This window comes from Panthera pardus, unplaced genomic scaffold, assembly GCF_024362965.1.
Source record: "Panthera pardus isolate Hobbes unplaced genomic scaffold, ASM2436296v1 HiC_scaffold_5, whole genome shotgun sequence".
Lineage (NCBI taxonomy): Eukaryota > Metazoa > Chordata > Mammalia > Carnivora > Felidae > Panthera > Panthera pardus.
In genome coordinates this window covers 14,056,011-14,079,707 of record NW_026526980.1, presented here as the reverse complement: position 1 = coordinate 14,079,707, position 23,697 = coordinate 14,056,011, and the positions used below count along the sequence as shown (strand labels likewise).

Below are 23,697 nucleotides of genomic sequence, written 5' to 3'. Positions count from 1 at the left end.
TTTATAGTGACTCACGCAGAAAACTGTAAGAAATGAGCTTAGAAAAATTGCAACCAGAAGGGATCATAGAGACACCTCGATTACAGCCCCTTAGAGTAGGGAAGAAAGAGGCCCAGAGAAAGAAAGCAGTCTGTTCTGCAGCGGAACTTCTCAGACTTGAAAGTGGATCTCTGATTCAGTAGGCGTGGGGTGGGACTTGAGAATCTGCATTTCTAACTTTCCAGGTGATGCCTCTCTTGCTGGTCTAAGAACCACACGTTGAGTACAAGGGCCACTTGCCCAAGTGAGTGGAAATAGGTTCAGTATTTTTAGAGAGCCACTTAAAAAAAAACCTCTAACCCCCTAAGAAAAACCTCAACTGTTATTCTAACAATACATGCTCATTGTAAAGAATTCACATGTTGAAAAGAAATGGAAGTCTCTCCTTAATCTGTGAGCCACCCCCCCCCCCCGCTAAATAAGCATGGTTATATATGCATAAATATGTTGCAATATATTTAAAATACAAAAATTACATATGCCAAATAATAACTAAACTGGTATATATAATATTACATAATAAGATTATATATGAAATGGGATTATGAAATACACACTGTTCTTTAATTTCTTAACTTTGTTTTATTTTTTATAGACTTTACATTCATTTTTTATGTTTTTATTTTTAAGTACTCTCTGCATCCAACATGGGGCTCAAACTCACAATCCCAAGATCAAGAGTCACATGCTGTACCTACTGAGACAGCAAGGCATCCCTCTTAACTTTGTTTTAATGGCAATATACTATACAGGTATATTCTCATTATAAAATAAAGCCAGTAAAGGGAAATATTTCCTTTTGTGATATATTATGGGTAATTTTCCTTGCCACTGTATACATTTACCTAAGGATGCTATTCACATAACTTACTTAATCAATGTATTGATATATTTTTTTAATTGCCTCTAATTTTTCAGTAGTATAAATTATTCCATAAAATATGTTCATGTACATCTCTGATTATTTCATTGGGACAAATTCTTACTAGTGGGATATTTTTTCTGTCAGTGTCATTACCCAGTTTAGTTGGCACAACCAAAAGAACAGTTAAGAGAAAAGAGTAGGCTACAAAACAATGTATAGAATAATAGAAAATATATCAAAATGTTAAAAAAGAGGTTCTCTTTCAGGGTAAATTTACAAGTGATTTTTACTAATCTGTGCTTTATTGTTTCACTCTCCCTCTCTGTATACATAGATAGAGATATTATGGATATATACATTATATATATGTAATCACCTGTGACATAAAAATAAGTTTTTTTTTTTAATTTTTAAGTTTATTTATTTTGAGAGAGAGAGAGAGAGCACAAGTGGGTTAGGGGCAGAGAGAGAGGGAGAGAGAATTCAAGTAGGCTCTACACTATCAACACAGAGCCTGATGCAGGGCTAGAACTCATAACTGTGAGACCATGACCTGAGCCGAAATCAAGAGTCGGATGCTTAACCAACTGAGACACCTAAGTGCCTCACAATAATAATGTTTTTCTCTTCATCTTCTGGGATCCCTATGATTCTGATGTTGTTCCTTTTAATGAGTCACTGATTTCTCTAATTCTTAAATTGTGCTCTTTTGCCTCAGTTTCCCCCTTTTTTCTGCTTCATTATTCTCCATAAGTTTGTCCTCTGTATCGCTGATTCACTTCTCTACCTCATCCATCCTTGCCTCTGTGGCATCCATTCGGGATTGCAGCTCAGTTATAGCATTTTCTATTCATCCTGACTAGCTTTTACTTATTGTATCTCCACAGAAAGGGATTCTAATCTATTTTGATCCCAGCTAGTATTCTTATCGCAATTCTAAATTCTGGTTCAGACATCTTGCTTGTATTTCTATTGGTTAAGTTCCTGGCTGTCATTTCTTCCTGCTCTTTCTTTTGGGGTGAATTCCTTCATTTTGTCATTTTGAAAGAAGAAAAGGAATTAATGAGGTAAAAAAATTTTTAATTAAAAAATTAAAAACAACACACACACACACACACACACACACACACACACACACATGTCAAATAAATGATGCTAGATCCTAGGTGTGTTTTGGTGTGGGTGTTGAAAAGGGCTTAATAGAGAAAAAAAGGGGGAAAAATGGAAAACATTTGAAAATTTGAAAAAATGAATACAATAAAATAGAATAAAATGAAATGATGGAAGTAAAATAGAATTTGAAACATTTACAAAAAAGTAAAAAATATAGTAGAAAAAAATTAAAGAAATATTTTTAATAGAAATTGAAAATAAAAATAAATTTTTCTCTTTCTGTATTCAAGAAAAAGAAAAGAAATGAAAGAGAGAAAAGAAGAAAATTGAATAGATGGACCAGTGAACAGACTGAAATACGATTTAAATTACATCGTTTTCCCTTAGAAGTCAAATTATGAAGCACTTTATAGTCTGTAAACTAAGCAGGCGGAGAGACTCCTGTTCCTGAAGAGCAAGTTTGGCCCAGTTGGGTGGAGCTTAATGTAATGGCTCTGTTCTCCACTAGATGGCACTGCTTAGCTTACTGGGGTGGATTGTTGTGGTGCTTGCGGGTGTGTATGTGCATGCGTGGAAGCGGTGAAAATGGCGTCACCCAGCTGCCCAGTCTCTAGTATCGGAACTCTTCTCCCAGATCAACAATTTCGCACCTGTCTCCAGTTTCTGTCCACTCCACGCTTTTACACTGTCTGTGACCAAGCTGTCAGGTTGCCAGGCAGCACCTCCCACCTGAGTTTTATCTCAGATGCAGCTGTGTTTTCTGACCCCTCACTTCTGAAGGACTGCGGCTTTGACCTGTTCTGACCCTCTGTGGGAGGGTCTCACCGAGCAATGGCCAGGTGCCAACCCGCACCTAGGAACGTTCGCAGGACTGTGCTGCTACCGATGCCCAGAGACTGAGGCTGTGTGCCAGCCCGCCCCAGAAAAAGTTCACACGATTGTGTAGCAGTAGCATTTCAGGGACTATGGCAAATCACAACATGATCTGACACCAGGCTTCACCCCCAACGACCTTGTTCCAGCACCAGCAAATGTAGTTGTTCTCCATGGTCCACTGGGGCTTTGCCTGTGGAGGGGGGCCCACACAGCCTCTACCAGATGTCCTCCCAGCAGGGGAACTGCCTCTCCCTGTGTGTCCCGAGAACTTCTTGGACCCCACTCTGCTCCTGAGGATTTGTCCTTCCCACAAGAGCACTGCCAAGTATTGAGCTGCAGAGTTTCAGACTCTGCACTACCCCTGTTTATAGAGTCTTAATGGAATTTAAACCCTCTCCTTTCTCCTTTCTCTCTTTTTAGTTCAGTCCCTGCATCTGTTTCCACTTTCCACTTTCTCTCCAGCTGCTTTTGGGGGGGGGTGCTTTTCCCGTACTCTCCCCCCATCTCCATCCTCTCTCCACCAGCTCCCTGCCCTCAGCGGCTTCTCTCTACCCCAGTTCACCTCTCCATGCCGCATACCTGCTGAGTTCTGTGGTTCAGGTTGTGCACATTGTTGTGTAAATCCTCAAATCAGTTTTCTAGGTGTGCAGGATGGTTTAGTGTTGGGCTGGCTGTCCATAATAAGAATGTTTTTAAAAGATGGCAAGCTAGTTGAATTCAGGGATAACACTTGAAATCAGGTCTATGTCACTATAGGGCAGAATAAATTAAGGCTGGATTGGCTTCTTTTTAAAAATCAAGTTAGGGGCACCTGGGTGGCTCAGTTGGTTAAGCATCCAGCTTTGGTTCAGGTCATGATCCCACAGCCTATGAGTTCAAGCCCTGCATTGGACTGTGTGCTGACAGCTCAGAGCTTGGAGCCTGCTTTGGATTCTGTGTCTCCCACTCTCTCTGCTCCTCCCTCACTTGTACTCTGTCTCTCAAAAATAAATAAACATTAAAAAAATAAAAATCAAGTTAAATTTGGGGAGCCTGGGTGGCTCAGTAGGTTGGTTGAGCGTCCAACTTCAGCTCAGGTCATGATCTCACTATTCATGGGTTCAAGCCCCCTGAGGTAAAAAAAAAATTTTTTTTAATTAAAAAATTAAAAACAACAACGAAAACACACACACAAATCAAATAAATGATGCTATATCCTATGTGTGTTTTGGTCTGCGTGTTGAAAGGGGCTTGACATATTAGAGTAAAAAAGGGGGGGGAGGAAAACATTTGAAAATTTGAAAAAATGTGCTGACAGCTCAGAGCCTGGAGTCTGCTTAGGATTCTGTGTCTCTTTCTGTGCCTTTCCCCCACTCATTTTCCCTCTCTCTCTCTCTCAAAAATAAATAAACATTAATTTTTTTTTAAATCAAGTTACATTTATATTTTTCTCTTTCTATACATAGAAAGTTCCAGGGCACCTGGCTGGCTCAGTCGGTAGAGCATGCAACTCCTGATCTCAGGATCGTGAGTTCAAGCCCCACATTGGGCGTGGAGCCTACTTAAAAAAAAAAAAAAAAAAAAAAAAAAAAGTTCCCTCAGCCCCTTTTTGTTCAATTCCCACGTAGGCAACTATTGCTCTGATTTATATTACAATAGATTACTTTTCTTGGTTCTTAAACTTTGTATAAATGGTGTTAACAGTATGTACTCTTTTGTATCTGGTTTCTTTCAGGAATTCAAGTCTGAATTCCTGGTAGAACAAAGATTGGCATCCAAGTCTGCTCTTTCACAAAGCCTACACACTTACCCACAAAGCTACACATGAGCGGGAGCAGCCCTCACCTTCCCAGGTCCCACATGAGGGATGACAAAAAGTCTTTGGAGACAGTTCAACATCTGAGATGTTGGGCAGTTCAACATCTGAGATGGTGAGAAAGCCCCACACTTCCTTCTATCAAGATGTTTGTATAAGGTATAGTTGAGCCATGTTGTAAAAACTTATCTTGGGTACAAAGTGGTGTTGTCTCTGAACCTCTGTCATGATTAGGCCATATACAACTTCCTTCTTCTCTGGGAGCATCAGTGTCCATATTTATAAAACATACCTACAATCTATTTCTCACTACTGCTGGGGCCATCACTGTGCTCCAGTCTGTCACCATGTCTCATTTGGATCATTGCCATATTCTCCTAACTAGCCCTTCTACAGTCTTATTGTCAATATACTAGCCAAAGGGATACTATTAAATTAGAGTCGGATCATGTCACTCTGTTTAAACCTGATCAATCCAGAGCAAAAGCCAAAGCCCTATGGTCACCTACAAGGTTCTCCTTGTCTAACCCCTGTTGTCACCCTTTCTCATCTCCTACCACTCTTACTCTGATTCATTCTGCTTCTTTCTCATTGGTCTCTGTGTTGTTCCTTGGATATGATGAGGTCTACCACTATAGGTAGATGGGCATTTCTTAGAGAATGTGGTGAGAGTGAGTGAGAAAGGAAGCTTAAAAGGAACCAACACATCCCTTTGTTGTCAATATTGTCAACATTACCACTTCTAGGCCACTTAGGAAAAATCAATATGACATGAGACTTATACTGTCCCCTAAGTACACAGACTTTTTGCCAAAAACAATGGTGTCGTGGTCATGTTTCCTTTCCTTTTCTTTTTTTAACATTTATTTATTTTTGAGACAGAGAGACAGAGCATGAATGGGGGAGGGTCAGAGAGAAGGACACACAGAATCTGAAACAGGCTCCAGGCTCCGAGCTGTCAACACAGAGCCTGACGCGGGGCTCGAACTCACGGACCGCGAGATCATGACCTGAGCCGAAGTCAGCCGCTTAACTGACTGAGCCACCCAGGCGCCCCTCCTTTTCTTTTTTTCTACCAACATCAATTCCCTTTTTTTCCGGAGTCTTCCTTGACTTTTCTTTGGAGAACCATTCATCCCCTTTTCTAGTCCATGTGATTCAAGTTGGGTCGATCCCATTTCTGGCTCTAGGTCTAGCCAATTAGCTTGTCCTATCACTCAGGTCTTAGTGTTTGGTTCTGGAGTAGGCATGGGCCACAATTTAACCCGATGTAAGTCATGCCCACCCAGAGTGTTTTCTAGAAGATTGCAGAAAGGAAGATTGCAGGGGTGAGAGGGCTACTAGCAGAAAGGACTGTGTGATCCAAGAGCTGTGGGAGTATCACATGGGGCTTGGGAGTGAAGCTAACACAAAGAAAAACAGAACTGAGAGATGGAAAGGATTCCAGCCTTGATGATAAAATGTCTCTGGACCCAGGACTACTTTAGGCTGGGTGTATATCCCAGACTTGTTAGTTATTTGGACTAATAAATTTGCTATTGTGCTTATAACATTTTGAGTTCAATTTCTTTCACTAGGGACCAGAAGACTCCCAGAAAATATAGGGGATAAAAGTACTATCCTCCCACTTGGATGGAGTGATGCCATTTTTGTGTATTAAAGTGAGTGTATTCCATATCCAGTCCCGGATGAAGGATCTACAAATCTTCTGAGGAACATTTTTCTATCTTTTAAAAAAAAATTTTTAAAATATTGATTATTGAGAGACAGAGAGAGACAGAGCACGAGCAGGGGAAGGACAGAGAGAGAGGGAGACACAGAATCCAAAGCAGGATACAGGCTCTGAGCTGTCAGCACAGAGCCCGATGCGGGGCTCGAACTCACAAACTGTGAGATCATGACCTGAGCTGAAGTCAGACACTTAACCGACGTCAGACGCTTAACCGACTGAGCCACCCAGGTGCCCCGGAACATTTTTCTATCTTGGATGACACCAGTGAGAACCCTGTGCTACTAAAACAAAAAAGGAATTTGAATTCTGGCAAAAAAGTAGACTGTCCCTGACCCCAGACCTCTTTACCTATCTCAGTAAGGCCCAAAGTTCACGAAATTATCTCCACAGAACCTACAGCATTGATGTGAATCAGGTGTATGGTCAGTGGTACTCAAACTTCCAGGCTCATACATATACCATCTAATAGGATGGTAGGGTTCCAGGATATTATTAGCAAAGTCTTCTATGACCTGCTGGGCTAATGAAGAGTGGTTGCATAATATAAGATTGTTCTTATTTATTAACCAGACCTTAGTTTCCAATGACCAATGTACTATATCTGTGTGTAGTCTTAGCTAGGGGCAATACATCAATTGTTGTAATATTAGACAAATGCAAATTTGTCTACATCTATCTTCTAGGACACTTTCTTTCTCCAAAGAAACTCCAAACTTTCTTCCTGCTTCTGAAAAAGTTAGCATCATTTTCCTAGTGTAAAAAAATATTCTTTCATTAATAAGATTCTTTAAAGATTAAAAGACATACACTGATTACCTGTAATGATGAGGTGGGCTGTTGAAAGCATACAGAAGATGACTATCACAGGGGAGTTCTTGAAGGAATCTGTTTCTCTTGCCTATGTGGAATCCATTTCACTTTCTACTGGCAACAGAGCCTACATTTTCTTTTAGGGAAACATCAATTCCTACCTGAGCCCATGTGATGCCGGTAGGAGCCATAACCTCCACACCAATCATAACATTTCTCTCTCTGGCCACATTTGGTTCGGGGAAGGGGATGATTAACAAGACAGCCAATGAAAACCTTCCCCTGGAGAGAGTTTAGCCAGCATTTTGGCTAACTGAAAAGTCTTGCAAGAAGCTGGCTTTGTATGGTCAGCACCGCGGACAGCAGCAGTTGTGGGTTTTGCCTTTTATGCAGGTCTCTACTGGGAAGTTGCTCTCCCAAATGCCACTTGCAACTTTGAAATAGACACAGTAAGAAAGATGAAACAGTGAAAGTGACCTCCTCCAGCCATGTTATTCAGTTGGTACGGATGAGAGATATCACAGTCAGATTGCCTTTAAAACTAGAAACATACAGTCGATTCTTGATATTTGTCCTTGCAATAGTTATGTTCTATAAAGTTGACACAAACATTGAATTAGCAGATACTGAACTATTGTTCCTAAGTGATATATAAAGTTAGGCTCTTGCAAGTTTCTTATCATAACATATTCATCAACCGATCAACAAATAACTTTTTAAAATGTGCATTTCTGTTTAAAGACACCTTATTTAATATATATGAGCAAGTCATTGACATTGAACTCATGGCCAATGACACTATAACTCATGCATAAATGAAACTTACCCAACACATATATTTTCTCTAAAAGGCACATCACAGCTGTTTTGTGCTTATCAATACTGGGCAGAATGTCAACACTATACTCGGGAGCCATTTTAAACAGCAAAATCACCAATAAAAAGTATGAAAATGTGAAAAACATGGCACTAAATAGACTGCAAAAAGAACACTTGTTTATGGCATGGGAGCTCAAACAAGAAGGCAGAGAAGATGATATCCCAGCTCAAGAAGAAGGAGAAAATTTGCCCTTCCTCTGCCTTTTTCTTCTTTTCTGGTTCTCTATATATTAGATGATGCCTGCCCACATTGGTGAGGATGAGCTTTACTCACTTCACCAACTGAAATGCTAATCTCTTCCAGAAACACCTTCACAGAAGTACTCAGAAATAATGTTTTACCAGCTCTGTGGGCATCCTTTACCCCCAGTCAAGTTGACACATAAAATTATTATTCTGGGGCACCTGGGTGGCTCAGTTGGTTGAGAGTCCCACTTTGGCTCAGGTCATGATCTTGCAATTCACAAGTTTGAACCCCACGTCGGGCGTGCTGACAGCTCAGAGCCTGGAGCCTGTTTCAGATTCTGTGTCTCCCTTTCTTTCTGCCCCCTCCCCCGCCATGATCTGTCTGTCTCTCTCTCTCAAAAAAAAAAAACCCATAAAAAAATTAACCATCATTCCAAGTCTCAGTAAAAGATACTCAGAGGTTATAGAAGCCAAATCCCATATGGCCCTACCTAATTCAGTTTGCTCTTCCTTCTCTTGCATCTCTGGTTGATGATTAGGTTACTGACGAGACTTTTTCTTTCTTAATATAGACATTTTCAGCTATCAATTTCCATCTAAAAACTGCTTGAGCTACATCCCATAAATTTTGATATGTTGTATCTTCATTTTCACTCATCTCAAAGTATTTTCTTTTCTTTCTTTCTTTTTTTTCCCATCTCAAAGTATTTTCTAATTTCCTTTGGTGTTTCTTCTTTGGCCATCAGTTAATTAGGAGTATCTTATTTAATTTCCACATGTTGGTGAATTTCCCACATTTCTCTCTGTTACTGATTTCTGATTTCACTCAACTATCGCCAGAGAATGTACAATGTATAATTCCAACCTTTTAAACAAACTGGGAGTTGTTTTATGCCCTACCATATGGTCTGTTCTGGAGCCCTACATGATTTAGTACCACTAAACCGGTTACCACTCTAACCCTCATATCCTATATTTGCCCCTCATTTACTTGTCTCATGTTGGCCGTCTTGCTGTTTCTCAAACACACCCAGGTGTGTACATTCCTGTCTCAAGGTCTTTGTGTTGTGATTCCTTCTGCCTATAACACTTCTTCCTCATTTTTGTCTAACTCACTGTTTCACCTCCTTCAGATCTCTGCTCAAAAGTCACCTTCCCAACAAGACTTTGGTGACCACTCTATTTAAATTGCAACCTCCAATGTTCTGTTCCCGTTTCCTGCTTTATTTTTGTCCATAGCTCCAGTTTTCATCGGACACACTGTATGTTATTTGTTTGTGTCTGTCTTTCTCCATTAGAATGTAAGCTCCTGAGAGCAGGTTTTATTTACTGCTTTATCTTCAGTGTGCAGAACAGTGCCTGGCACACAATAGAATCTCAATATGTATTTTATGAATAAATGAGTCAATAAAATAATAGAATCAGTTCCAATTTGGGTTATGGTTGGCTTGCCTAGCTCCAGAAGGCTATGCCTGGGGAGAACTGTGTTGTCTCAGGCAGGGGAAATGCCCAGCTAGCTACAGGATGAACGGTTGAATGTGCCAATAAGAGAGAGTTAGGTCTGTTTGCATTGACAGAAAAAGAAGAATGGATGTTTAATGTTATTATTCTTTCAGGTTGTTTCTGTTTGAGAAGTTTCATAATAAAATGTTTAGAAAATAAGTAGAGTAGTTAGCAATGTGTTCATTGATCAAATGTGGGCATTTTTTTCATCTGCAATGAAGTTGATGATCTGTTGTTTCATGGTTTGATCAATAGCTTACTCAACAATTGATTGATATTCACAATGTTGTCAAGTACCTCTTAGAAAATAATTAATTTAGATTCTCAAGAGGGCATTTGCTTTTTTTTAAAGTTTATTTATTTTGAGAGAGACAGGGACAGCATGAGCAGGGGAGGGGCAGAGAGTGGGGGGAGAGAATCCCAAGAAGGCTCTGCACTACCAGTGCAGAGCCCAATGTGGGGCTCAAGCTCATGAACCGTGAGATCATGACCTGAGCCAAAACCAAGAGTTCTATGCTTAACCAACTGAGGCCCCAGGCCCCCGGGAGTTTGCTTTTTCAATAGCTACTAATGTTTTCTTAGCTATCTCTTTTCTTTAAAAAATTGAAATGTGCGGCTCCTGGGTGTCTCAGTCTGTTGAGCGTCTGACTTTAACTCAGGTCGTGATCTTGCTGAGTTCGAACCTCACATCAGACTCACTGCTATCAGTGCAGAACCCACTTCAGATCCTCTGCCCCCCCCGCCCCTCCCCCACTCATGCTTGCTCTCAAAAACAAAATTAAAATTAAAATTTTTTTTTAAATTTTTTTTTAACGCTTATTTATTTTTGAGACAGAGAGAGACAAAGCATGAGCGGGGGAGGGTCAGAGAGAGGGAGACACAGAATCTGAAACAGGCTCCAGGCTCTGAGCTGTCAGCACAGAGCCCGATGCGGGGCTCGAACTCACGGATCGCGAGATCATGACCTGGGCCGAAGTCGGCCGCTTAACCGACTGAGCCACCCAGGCGCCCCAAAATTAAAATTTTTAATAAAAAATTGAAATGTACTTAAATTTTATTTCATAACATCAATCATTGTAAAAATATTAAGCAATACAGAAAAATGCAAATTGTGCTTAATAACCACTTGTCTCAGAATCCCACTTTATTAACTATTTTGTGTATTCTTTCAGACTTAAAAATTATTATATAAATATATAAAGTGATTTGTATAACCTAAGTGAGCTTGTATTTTTCTGTAATCTTCTGTTTTCACTTAACTACAAATTATGGTAATATTTCCATGTAAATACATAAAGGAGTATCTTCTTTTTAATAGCTGCATAGTATTTCGTATACTTCTTGATCTGTAGATATTTTTCCTTATCCCATTTAGCCAGTGAGCTTTCATTAAAATATGATGGAAGTAAGCAAAAATTTAAAAGCATTTTTAAAGTTAAAGTTAAAACATATTTGAAGAGTACCAGGTCTTTTCCAGGTTTGTTCCCCCTAGCTGAATTCAAGATACCCAAATTTTATTTTCCAAAACTCTAGACCATGATGTCAGTGGTGCCCCCTGGTGTTGTGTGGGGCACAACTAATTAATATTTCATTCTGCTCTGAGTATTAGAAACCCTGATTAACAGTGGCTCAAACAGCTGAGTCTAGAGGATGCAACTAAAGCAAGGCTCAGGTGGAAATTTATAACTCTAATGCATATACTTAAAAAGAATGTTTTTTGACAAGGATACAAAGAAACTAGATCTCTCATACTTGGCTGGTGGAAATGTAAACTGGTACTCTGGAAAATAGTTTGGCAGCTTCTTATAAAACCACACAAGCATTTACCATAAAGCCCAGCAATCACATCCTTGGGCATTGTTTTCCAGAGGAGTGAAGGTATTTTTCAGACAAATACCTCTTTATAAATGTTTATAATAGCTTTATTAGTAAAAGCCGAAAACTGGGAATAACCCAAAGGTCTTCACTAGGTAAATAAACAAACTGTGATACATGCATACAGTGGAATACCACTCAACAATAAAAAAGAATGAATAGTGATAAATGTAACAACTTGGCTAGATCTCAAGGGCATTGTGCTTAGTGCAAAAAAAGCACATTTCATGTAACATTGCATAACAACTATACTTAAAATTTTTTTTAATTCAAAAAAATCTAATTTCAGAAGGTCACATACTATATGATTCCATCTATTTAACATTCTCAAATTGACAAAGCTGTGGGGCGAAATAGAGAACAGATTGATGGTTGCTAAAGGACAGGGTTGGGGGTAGGAGAGGGTGAGTGGGACTACAGAGGGGGCAGGAGGGGGGAGTTCCTTTGTGTATCTTGCGTATCCAATTCTGTATCTTGATTGTGTGCAATTGCACGAATCTATACATGTGACCAAAGTGCTCAGAATGCCCCCTCTCACACACAAAAGTGTATGTTAAAAGTAGTGAAAACAGGGGCTCCTGGCCAGCTCTGTTGGAAGAGCATGTGACTCTTGATCTCGGGATCATGAGTTTGAGCCCCACGTTGAATGTAGAGATTACTCAAATAAATAAAACAAAAAAAAAGTGATGAAAACGAAATATGGTATGTAGTCTAGTTGCCATGCTATGCTAACGTCAGTTTCCTGGTTTTGATATTGTACTTCAGTTATTTAAGTTGTCCTCAAAGGTAGAAGCTGGGTGAAAGGGTTCAAAGACTCTATGTACTAGTGTTGCAACTCCTTGGGAGCCTTGTGAGTGTAATTATTTCAAAATTAGAAGTTTAAAAAATTTTTAAAGCATATTTGAAAATCAATGATCTAAGCTTCCACCTCAAGAGGCTAAATGAGAAAAACAAATTAAATCCAAAGCAAGTGGAAGGAGGGGCACCTGGGTGGCTCAGCTGGGTAAGAATTTTGACTCTTGATTTCCACTCAGGTCCTGATCTCATGGTTCATGGGATTGAGCCCTGTGTCGGGTTCTGTGCTGACAGCGTGGAGCCTACTTGGGATTCTCTCACTCCTTCTCTCTGTCCCTCCCCTCGTCGCATGCAGGTGTGTGCTCTCTCTCAAAATAAATAAACATTAAAAAAAAAAGAGAAGAAAGTGGAAGGAAACAGATAATAAAGAGATTTCAATAAAATAATAGATATATGTTATTTCTATAAAATTTTGATGCCTGGTAGTGTAAGTTTTCATTCTTCAAGATTGCTGTGGTTATTCTAGGTCTTTTGCATGTCCTTTTAAAAAAGATTTTATTTTTAAGTAATCCCTACACTCAGCATGGGACTTGAACTCACAACCCTGGGTTTAAGAGTCACATGCTCTACTCTAAGTAAAATAAGCCTCCTAAAAAAGAAAAAAAAAAGTCACATGCTCCACTGACTAAGCCAGCCAGATGCCCCAGCATGTCCTTATTAAGTTTAGAATTAGCTTGTCAAATTCCACAAAAGGACCTTCCTGTGATTTTGATGGGCAACATGTTGTATCCATAGACCAATTTTACGAGAACTGGCATTACAACATTTTCTCTGTACTATTGAGTGTTCTAACCATGAAGATTTATTAAGATTTCATTTGTTCAAATTTTAAAAATTTCTTTCAGCAGTATTTTGTAGTTTTCAGCATAAAGGTCTTATCTATCTTTGTCAGATTTATTCCCAAGTATTTGATGGGTTTGGTGCCATTAGTTTTGTTTTTTAGTTCCATTTTCTACTTGTGTGTTACTAGTGTCCAGAAGTCAGTGCAGCCGCTCAAGGACATCAGTTTCCTGTTTGGCTTCACCATCCTAGCATGTCAGAGTCACACAATGGCTGCTGCCTCCTCAGGTCTGGAATCTACCTTCCTGGGAGGAAGAAGAAGCAAGTGACAAGATGGAAGGGATAGCACCTAGATCAGGAAAAAAAAAATATTCCCAGAAATCTCTACAGTCTTCTGTTTCATTTCAGTCATCAGAACTGGGTCTAGTTACTCCTAGATGCCGGGGAGGTGAAGATGGAATTTTTAAGCTGGGTACATTGCTGCTCCAAACAAAATCTGAGTTCTGTTGGTAAATCCTAGAGGAGAATAGTAGGTGGGAAGCTAGCAGTGACAGCCACAGTGTAGAAAAGGATTTAGTACTTTCATAAGACCATGTACTCCTTGAACCCTCTCACTATGGTTTTTCTAAACAGTTTTTATTTAATTTAGTGTTTTATGTTATTTTGGCTATGTAAATATTATTCCACACTGATCTGTGTGGTGTGCTATGATTGAATTTCCTCTCTTGGTCAACTTTTGTGTTTTTCTTGGAGTTATTGTGGTTTCTTGTTTTTGTTTGCTTAGTTTTCTATGTCACTGTCTCTAACTCTTCCTAAACTTTCCAACAGAATTGCAAAACCTCACTAAAAAAAGAATTTTTTTTCATGCAGTCAGACACATGGTTTCCCTTTTTTTCACCCTTAGATACTTCTTTCCTGGAGACTTTTTGTAATCTTACTCAGTCTGAACTAGGATTTTTTTTCTCTACGCATTCTGAAATTTTTTTTAGTCTCTCCCTGTGTCCCTGTTGTCTCTAGTTCTTATGGTTTAATCCTTCATTTTCGTTGATTATATTTTCCAGTAGCCTCCTGACAAAGCAGCCATAGGAAGTACATTTTTTCAGGCATTGGGTAAAACACCTTTATTCCCTCCTTGCACTTGATTGATACAATTTTTATGGGAAAGAATTCTAGATTGATAATAATGACCCCTCATTAGTATGAAGGCATCACTTTATCATGTTTAGCTTCTTGTGCTGCTTTTGAAAGTCTAATTAAAGATTCTGATTTCTTTCTTTCTTTCTTTCTTTCTTTCTTTCTTTCTTTCTTCCTCTCTCTTGGTGACACTGTAGCCTTTTTCCTCTATGAAAGTTTTTAAGATATTTTTGTTCTTGGCATTCTAAAATTTCCCAATTATATGCCCTGGTAAGGATTTTTTCAAATACATTGTGCTGGGTATTTTTAATCTAGATGCTTATGTTCTTCAGTCCTGGACATTGTCTTCTATTACTTCCTGGTGGAAAGTACTGTCTCTTTCTAGAAGTCCTGCCCAGTTGATTATTGAACTACAGTGAATTATGTCTCTAATTTCATTAGCTTTTTAAAAATTCTACTTTTTAGGAGATTTCTGCAACTTTATCTTCCAACTCCTTTGTTCAATTTTAAATTTCTTCTATTGCAACTTTAATTTCCAAAAGCCATCTGTATTCGTTTTTTTTTAAATAATGTCATTGTTTTATAGATACAATATCTTTTCAAACATGCTAAGTATAATTTTAAATAAATTTTCTTCAGCTCTCTGCTTTGTCTCAATGTCCTTCAAGTTTCTTCTTCTTCTTTATTTATTTATTTTTTTTGCTTGTTTTGCCTGTCTTTCAAAGTTAAGGGGTTTCCTTAAACATCTGATGATTTTGAGCTGACTATTCATCTTTAACAGTGAGGTATTAAAAAATTGTGGATGTGAGGTGTGACTTTTTAACTCAGAAGGCTCCAATGTAAGGTGTTCAGAGGAGTTCAGCCATTTGTGTCAGAATCCAAATGTCACTGTCTTTTATCAAGCCCTGTCTATTTCTCTAGAAAAGAATGCCAATTTCCTGCCGACTGTCATCTGCATCAGTCTGGGACCAAATGACAGACATGGGCTGGGTTGGAGATGGTGCCTCAGTCTTTAGGTGGTAATCTTTTACTTGGTTACCAAGGTTTCAGAAAAGTTCAGGATAGCTGAACAATGCCGGGGTTAGGGGCACCAGACTCCACACAGTTGAAAATCTGCATACAACTTTTGGCTCCCCAAAAATGTAACTATAAATACTCTATTGTTGACTGGAAGTCTTACCAATAATAAAAGCAGTTGATTTACACACATACATATTGTATGTTATATGTATTATATACCATGTTCTTACAATAAAATAAACTAGACAAAAAATATTATTAAGAAAATCATGAGAGGATGGGGCGCCTGGGTGGCTCAGTCGGTTAAGCATCCAACTTCAGCTCAAGTCATGATCTCATGGTTCGTGGGTTCGAGCCCCGCATGGGGCTCTGTGCTGACAGCTCGGAGCCTGGAGCCTGCTTAGGATTCTGTGTCTCCCTCTCTCTTTCTCTCTCTCTCTCTCTCTCTCTCTCTCTCTCTCTCTCTCTTCCTCCCCCACTCAAGCTCTGTTTCTCTCTCTCTTTCAAAAAGTAAATGAACATTAAAAAAACTTTAAAGAAACTCATAAGAGGATGGGGCACCTGTGTGGCTCAGTCGGTTAAGCATCAAACTTCAGCTCAGGTCATGATCTCATGGTTTGTGGGTTTGAGTTCTGCATTGGGCTCTGTGCTGACAACTGGATCCTGCCACGGATTCTGTGTCTCCCTCTCTCTCTGCCCCTCCCTCGCTGTGCTCTCTCTCTTTGTCTTTCAAAAATAAATAAAAGTTAAAAAAAATAAAAGAAAATCATTAAGAGGAAATACATTTTATAGTACTGCACTGCATTTATAGGGAAAAAATCCACATATAAGGGGACCCAAATAATTCAACTCCATGTTGTTCAAGGTCAACTGTTAGACTTTCAAGTGGGTTCCCTATGTTGAGCCCCATGCCTTACCCCATCTTTTGCTGAAGCTGAAGCCTCTAATTTCTGAGTATATTAGCTTTCTGGAGCTGCCATGACAAACTAACATAGACTGCAGTTTAAACAACAGAAATGTATTTTCTCATGGTTTTGGAGGCTCAAACTCAAAGATCAAAATGTTGGCAGGATTAGTTTGTTCTGAACCCTCTCTCCTTGAGTGTAAATACTTATCTTTTCTCTGTATCCCCACCTGGTCTCCCTCTTCTTTGTATAAGGACATCAACCTTTTGGATTAGGGCCCACTGTAAATAACTTAATTTGAACTGAATCACCTCTGTAAAGACTACCTCCAAATACAGTCACATTCTGAAGTTCTGAGGGTTAGAACTTTAACATATGAATTCTGTGGGGGGACAGAATCCAGCCCATAACCCTCACATATTCAAGATGCCACTGATTGGTTCTCTTGTTATTTTCTTTCTCTCTGAAAGTATTTGATATTATATTTCTCAGTTCTGTTAATATCTTTACCTGATCCCCAGCTTTTGAAACTTCCTGACACCTCTCTGCTGGATTATCTGTTATTAATTTGACAGCCTTACCTCCCTCTTCTGCATCACAGGGGGGAAGCCTAGAATTACACTTCTAGGAACCTCTTTCTTAGTGTTTGCTAACGTGAGGTACTCATAAAGAATTTGGAAGATAAAAGAGACCTTTTTATTTTTTGTTTTCAGTTGTGGGCGGACAGAGGAGCAAACAGTGGGACCTGAAGTTCTCACTAGCTTCCCAGCAAGCTACTAAAGTCACTTCTTTTAGTGCTGTGGGTAGTTGAGAAGACATTGGGTCCTCCCAGAGCTCTCGAGCAGCGCTGGGATTTAGGGTGAGAGGTAAGTAAGGCAGGGTCTTCCAAGGGTAGCATCAGGGTCTGTTTTTATTTAAAATTTTGACCTTTTGTTCATCATGGATTTTTTTCCTTAATTTTGTTTTTTTTCTCTAAATATTGCATTAAAATGTTCTTTATTTGCAGAAGTAAATTGTGATGGTTTATTTATGCATCAGCTGGACTGGGATCAGGGATGCCCAGGTAGCTGGTAAAACATTATTTCCGGATGTGTCTGTGAGGGTGTTTCTGGAAGAGATTTGAACCGGTGTGCTACCTAAAGAAGATGGCACTCACTAAGGCAGGTGGGCACCATCCAATCCACTGAGGGCCTGAATAGAACAAAAATGCAGAGGAAGGGTAAATTCTATTTTTTTACCTGAGCTGGGACATTCCTCTTCTCCTGGTCCCAGACATTGGCACCTCTGGTTGTTAATGCCATTGGCTTTACGATTCTGAGGGCTTTGGACTCAATTATACCACCAGCTTTCCTGATTCTCTAGCTTGCAGACAGCAGATGGCAGGACTTCTCCGCCTCCATAACCATATGAGCCAATTCCTAGAATAAATCAATAGATAGATAGACAGATAGATAGATAGATAGATAGATATACAGGTATATATGTTGGTCTGTTTCCCTACAGAACCTAATACATAGTGTTTTGGTGCTCTCTTCAAGTTTGTGTCCAAGGCGATTGCCTCTCTTACCTGACCCTACACCTGGTCTTGCCTTCGGGAATGCACAGAGCTTCTAGGTCAGTCCTGGGATTCACTCACTTTGGTGCTGCAGGCTGAGATTGATGACAGTGGCTTGCTTGCCCTGCATTCCTCAGCTTTCCAATGATGGAGTAAGCCTCAAAATCCCCCTTCCTTCTCAAGATACATAGAGTGGCTTCTGTTCTGATGGAAACTTGATGCATGCAATCTTTCATCAACTGTATTCTCTCTGATCTCTCTTTTGTGGATTTTACTCTCATGTCAGTAATGTTTTGGTAGGGAGCAGAAGAAAATTTATATGTTTAATCTGCACATTTTTCTAGAAATCCATCTATCCTCAAATTCCCAAACTTCTGAATCATGAGAACAATTACTTATCACCCGTTGCATCATAGCAAATTGTCACTGATAGCACCTTCTCCATTTTTGTGAGAATTTAAATCTACAGAGTTCCTCCTCCTCCTCATGGCCACAAGGTCCTACCTTATCTGACCTCTTTCCCATCCCCTCCAACTCATCTTTGGCCAGTTTCTGCTTTGTTCGATTTGTTGCAGCCACCCTGACCTCCTGCTCTATCTCAAACACGCCAAACGCATCCTCAGTTCGGGGTTTTTGCATTACCTCCTCCTCCCTCCATCTGGAATGGTCTTCCCTAGATTTTCCATAGCCTCTGTCCCCTTGCTTCATTCAGTTCTCTGTTCAAATGTCCCTCTTGGGAGAGGCCTCCCCTTCTTCCCTATCTCCTTACTAGGTTTTAGTTTTCCTTCAAAGCAATTGTTGGTAGTTGAAATTATATATTTGTTCATTTGCTTATTTTCCTTCTGGGATGGAAAACACTTTGTATTTTGACTGTTGCATCCCCAGAATCTTGAACAGGTGCCTACCACATAGTGAGCTCTCCAATATTACTTGAGTGTTTACACTGGAGTGGATCTCACAATCCTCTGATTTTGGCAAACAAGTTAGAGGTTTTCTTTTTTACTTTTCCAGGGCGTTCTGGTGTCATTCAGGCAGTCTACAACTACCCCCAAGGTCTCCATTCCACTGTTCCTGACTCCGGTCTGTGATGGTCTTACTGTTTCCCAGGAGGACTTCTGGCATCTGTCCTACGTCACATGAGGGAGGGTCAGACTCCCCTTCCATTCTGACATGCTTGATCTAAGAGACCTGGAAGCCGAGAGCCCCAGTGGGAGCCCTCTGTACCAAACAAGTGCATCAGTGGCTGCTCAAGATGTCCAGAGGTAATCTCTCTCACAAAGGGATTCTTATTTCCTCTACTGTTCTCAAGTCTTCCTTACAAAAAATATTGATTATTCAATATTATTTTTTACATCTACCCCCCCTTTTTAACTTAACTGCATTTTAATGCACTTTTTTTTACATTGGAATAATTTAACATGTCCAGAGTACAGAGTTCCTGTATAAAATTACCCAGTGCCCCCCCCCCCCAACAAGGTGAACATCTCCATGTAGCCATGATACATTTGTTAAGACTAAGAAGTTAGCATTGGCATAGCTCAAGTCCAGGTTTTATTTGTATTCCATCAGGCTTTCCATGAAAACCCTTTTCATATTGCAGGATCTAATCTGGGTACCTCACTACATTTAGGCATTGTATCTTCTTAAAGTCCTTTGGTCTTTTACAGCCTTTGATTTTACTGATCTTGACATTTTTGAAGAGTACTGGTCAGTGGTTTTGTAGATGTCTCTAAATTTGGGTCTATATGAAGTATTTCCTTATGATAAGACCAGAGTTAGTTTTTGGTGAAGAATACCATAGAGGTGAAGTGCCTTCTTCATCACACTGTACTAGGGTTTGATGTTAAACTTTATGTGTCAAATTGTTAGGGTCATGGGACACGCAAATATTTGGTCAAACAGTATTCTGGGTGTTTTTGGATGAAGGTAACATTTAAATTGTTAGCCTGAGTGAAGCAGATTATTCCTCCTGATTTGGATGGACCACATTCAATCAGTTGAAGGCCCAAATAAAACACAAAGGTCAACCTTCCCTCAATTAAGGGGAATTCCTCCTGTCTGACTGTATGAGCTGGGATGTTGTTGTTGTTGTTGTTTTTCCCCTGCCTTTGGACTGGAGCAAAAGCATTGGCTTTTCTGGCTGGCCTTTGGTTGGAAGTAGACCATTGGTTCTCTTGGGTTTCTAGCTTGATGACTACAAATCTTGGGACTTGTTAAACCTCCATAATCATGTGAGCCAATTACTTATAATAAATCTCTCCTTCTGTCTTTTGTTTCCCACAATCTCTGCTCCATCCTGTCTCTTGTTCTCTCTATATATATATTAATGTATGTATATACACACACATGTCCTATCAGTTATGTTTCTCTGGAGAACCCTGATTACCACAAGGGGTTGCTTAATATCAACATGACTTATCCTTGATCAAGGTTAACCTTGGTTAAGGTAGTGGCTGCCAGCTCTCTGCACTCCAAAGTTGCTAATTTTCCCTTTCCACAATTTTTCATTGGAAATGAGTCACTAAGTCGAGCCCACATTCAAGGAATAAATATATCTTTAAATTTCCTATCACTGTAGCAAGAAGATAATCAGTGTTGCCATAAATAGAGGGCGAATATAAAAATGAAGAGAGGAAAACAAAACAATCTAATTAAAATCTATCCAGATAGCTTGTCTGGTTACCCAACTATAAGTAACAAATTACCCCACAACCTAATGGGTTAAAACAACACAATAATTTATTTTGTCCATGAGTCTGTAACCTGGGCAGGGCTTGGAAGGGAAGACTTGTCTCTGCTGTACAGGCATCACTGGGTGGATTACCCACTTCCGGGATTGCTCACTTGCACGGCTGGCAGGTTGGTGCTGGTTTTCAGCTGGAGCTCAGCCAGGGCCTGGAGCTCAGGACTTTGGGCTTGGTTCCTCGTGGGCCTCTCAGTGTGGCCTGGGCTTCCTCATGGCATGGGTTCCAACAGTGAATATCCTAAGAAAGAACCAGAGAGACAAAATATATATTGTGCTTTATGATCTGGCCTCAGAAGTCATATAGTGTCATTGTTGAATTCTGCTAGTCAAGAGAGTCATAAATGCCCACCAAGTTTCCAAAGGGAGCGGGGCATAGATTCTACCTCTCACCGGGGAGTAGCAAGGTTCCCAAAGATCACGTGGGATGTAAACTACAAAGTTTTCCAACAGTGTTGCCTACTTAAGGCTCTGGACTAGAGTCCTGTTCCATTGGTGTTTAAAAAGAGAGAGGGGTGGGGCGCCTGGGTGGCTCAGTCGGTTAAGTGTCCGACTTCAGCTCAGGTCATGATCTCGCACTCCGTGAGTTCAAGCCCCGCATCAGGCTCTGTGCTGACAGCTCAGAGCCTGGAGCCTGTTTCGGATTCTGTGTCTCCCTCTCTCTCTGACCCTCCCCTGTTCATGCTCTGACTCTCTCTGTCTCAAAAATAAATAAATGTTAAAAAAAATTTTTTTAAATGTTTAAAAAAAAAAATAAAAAGAGAGAGGGGTGCCTGGGTGGCTCAGTTGATTAAGAGTTTGACTTCAGCTCAGGTCATGATCTCACGGTTCATGGGTTTGAGACTCACTGCATCATTGCACATGTGTTTCTGTCTCCTTGGGGTTCCCTTACTCCCTTCTCTGCCTAGAAAATTCATTTTCACTTCTTTCAAACCCAGCTCATTCTCTGAGGCAAGAATAATAACATCCTCTTTGTTCTAGCCCTTATTTATCCCTTGCATTACAATTTCTCTGAGACTTGTTTGGCTTTCCACGTTCACTCACTATATTTTGAATCCCTAAAGCATAAGAACCACATGTAATTTATAATTATAAATTTTTGTCCATTTTACCTCTTGTTGTAACACCCTACCCCCACTATATTTCCTATCTGGCCAACTCCTATTCATCCTTAAAAACCCAGTCTGGCTAACACTTTCTAAATGAAGTGCTTGTTATCTCCTCCCAACTGAATTACTGATTTCATCTTCTGTAATCTCACAGGATCTCATTTGCATCTCTAGGACAATCAATGTCTGGGTGTTAGAATGCAATTCTTTAGATGGATGCCAATCATTCAGGGCTGGGAATAAGTTAAATCATCCTTGTCCTAGACCAGTTCCCCAGCACCAGACCCTGAGATGAGAATTTGTGTGAAGTGATTTATTCAGGAAGACCTCTTAGAAGAAACTCGTTAAGAGGTGAGGGGAACAGGTCATGGAAAAGGACGAAGTCAAGGAAGGATGGGATCGGGGAAAGGTCTCAGGAAGAGTATCTTTAGTCTAATCCTGGAGGGAGTTCTGGAATGTTCCACCTCATGACTTGTCATGACTGGAGGCAGGGAAGCTAGCTTCCACACTCCCGCACTGTCATTGGCTGAGGGCCATTCCAGAAAACATAAACCCTAGGCACTTCCAGGTTTCTGTGTGAGCAGACAACCCAGTGGCAGTAGCCCAAAAGCAGGTGCCAGAAGACAATCACAGGTGCAGCCATTTGTAGTAAAGTACACAGCTGGGGATGGGCACACAGAAAAGGCAAAAGGATCCCACAGGTTCCAGGTAGGGCACCAGCTACAATCTTGGATCTTAGTGAATGTCCTTGGAGACAAGAAATGGGTAGGGAGCAGGGGAGGCCATCACCACACCAATGATGACAGAGTCACAAATTGAGGAATATATTTAACTTGCCTCCATGGCCCTGAGCTAAAATGAAAATAAAACCATGAGATAATTTTTTGTAAGGTTTTGCTAGTAAACTGGAAAACATGGGTGATTTTCTAAAAGATAAAATGACTGAAATTAATTCAAGAGGAGAAAGAAAATTCAGACAGGCCAATATTCATGGATGAAAATTACAAAATATTTCAAAGAACTGCCTGCTCTACCAGAACTAGAGAGTAAATTAGGTGAATTTTATAGTCCTTTGAAAACACATCCTTTGAAAACAGGTCCAGACCTAAAGAGATAGGGACATTTCACAATTGTGTTTAAAGAGCTGGTAAAACAGAAACCTGACAAGGATACTGAGCGCACACACATGGCCTTCAGGCTGGCTTTCTTATAAAAATAGATATAAAATTCTGTATGAAATGTTATCAAGCAGACAAAGCAATACACTTGATGTTACCAGTATGGTGCACCACAGGAATAGGTTACAGTGGACATTTGTCATTTCGGGCTGCCTGGCATTCAGTGGTGCTCCTTTTGGAGGGAATCTCAAGATAGAGGGGAGGCAGGTCAGTCTCCCACGAGGGAAGCTATAGGGCATTATGGTCCTTTCCCTATGTCTCAGCAGCTCATGACCAGAACTAGGATCTAGCCCAATCAGTGGATGCTTCCACTTTGGGCTTAGGATTTTGAAGCCGTGATAGCAAAAGTTCAAGGACAATCAGATATTATTCAAGATTATTCAGAGTGGCTATGGCAGAACCAAGAGTCCAGAGTGTGGCTGCCACTGTCAAATGGTGGTAACAGTCTTGGTGGCAGTAGCATGTTCAGCATCATCGATGGTGCCATCTTAGGTAGAATTTTCTGGAGCAGGTCTCTGGCTACAACGTACTTTCTTCTTTGGTTTCCCAGTCTGATTCTGAAGCTTTTCTGAGTGTTCTGTGAGTTGCTTTATAGCCACCCTTCCAAGAAACCCTTTTTCTGCTTAAATTAGCTAAAATAGTTTATGTTGTTCGTTACCCAAAACCTATGATGGGTAACCATCAAAACCCTAGAGGAGAAAGCAGGAAAAGACGTCTCTGACCTCAGCCGTAGCAATCTCTTACT

At 40.1% G+C, this 23,697-nt stretch overlaps 1 long non-coding RNA gene across 1 annotated transcript in view; it reads left to right on the top strand.

Moving 5' to 3' along the window:
• Positions 1–19,379, top strand: part of LOC109255568 (uncharacterized) — a 117,998-nt gene extending 98,619 nt beyond the window's left edge. The window contains exon 7 of the long non-coding RNA XR_002075298.2: positions 18,934–19,379. This is a non-coding gene — a long non-coding RNA (uncharacterized LOC109255568). The remainder of the gene's footprint in view (positions 1–18,933) is intronic.
• Positions 19,380–23,697: the final 4,318 nt, after the last annotated feature.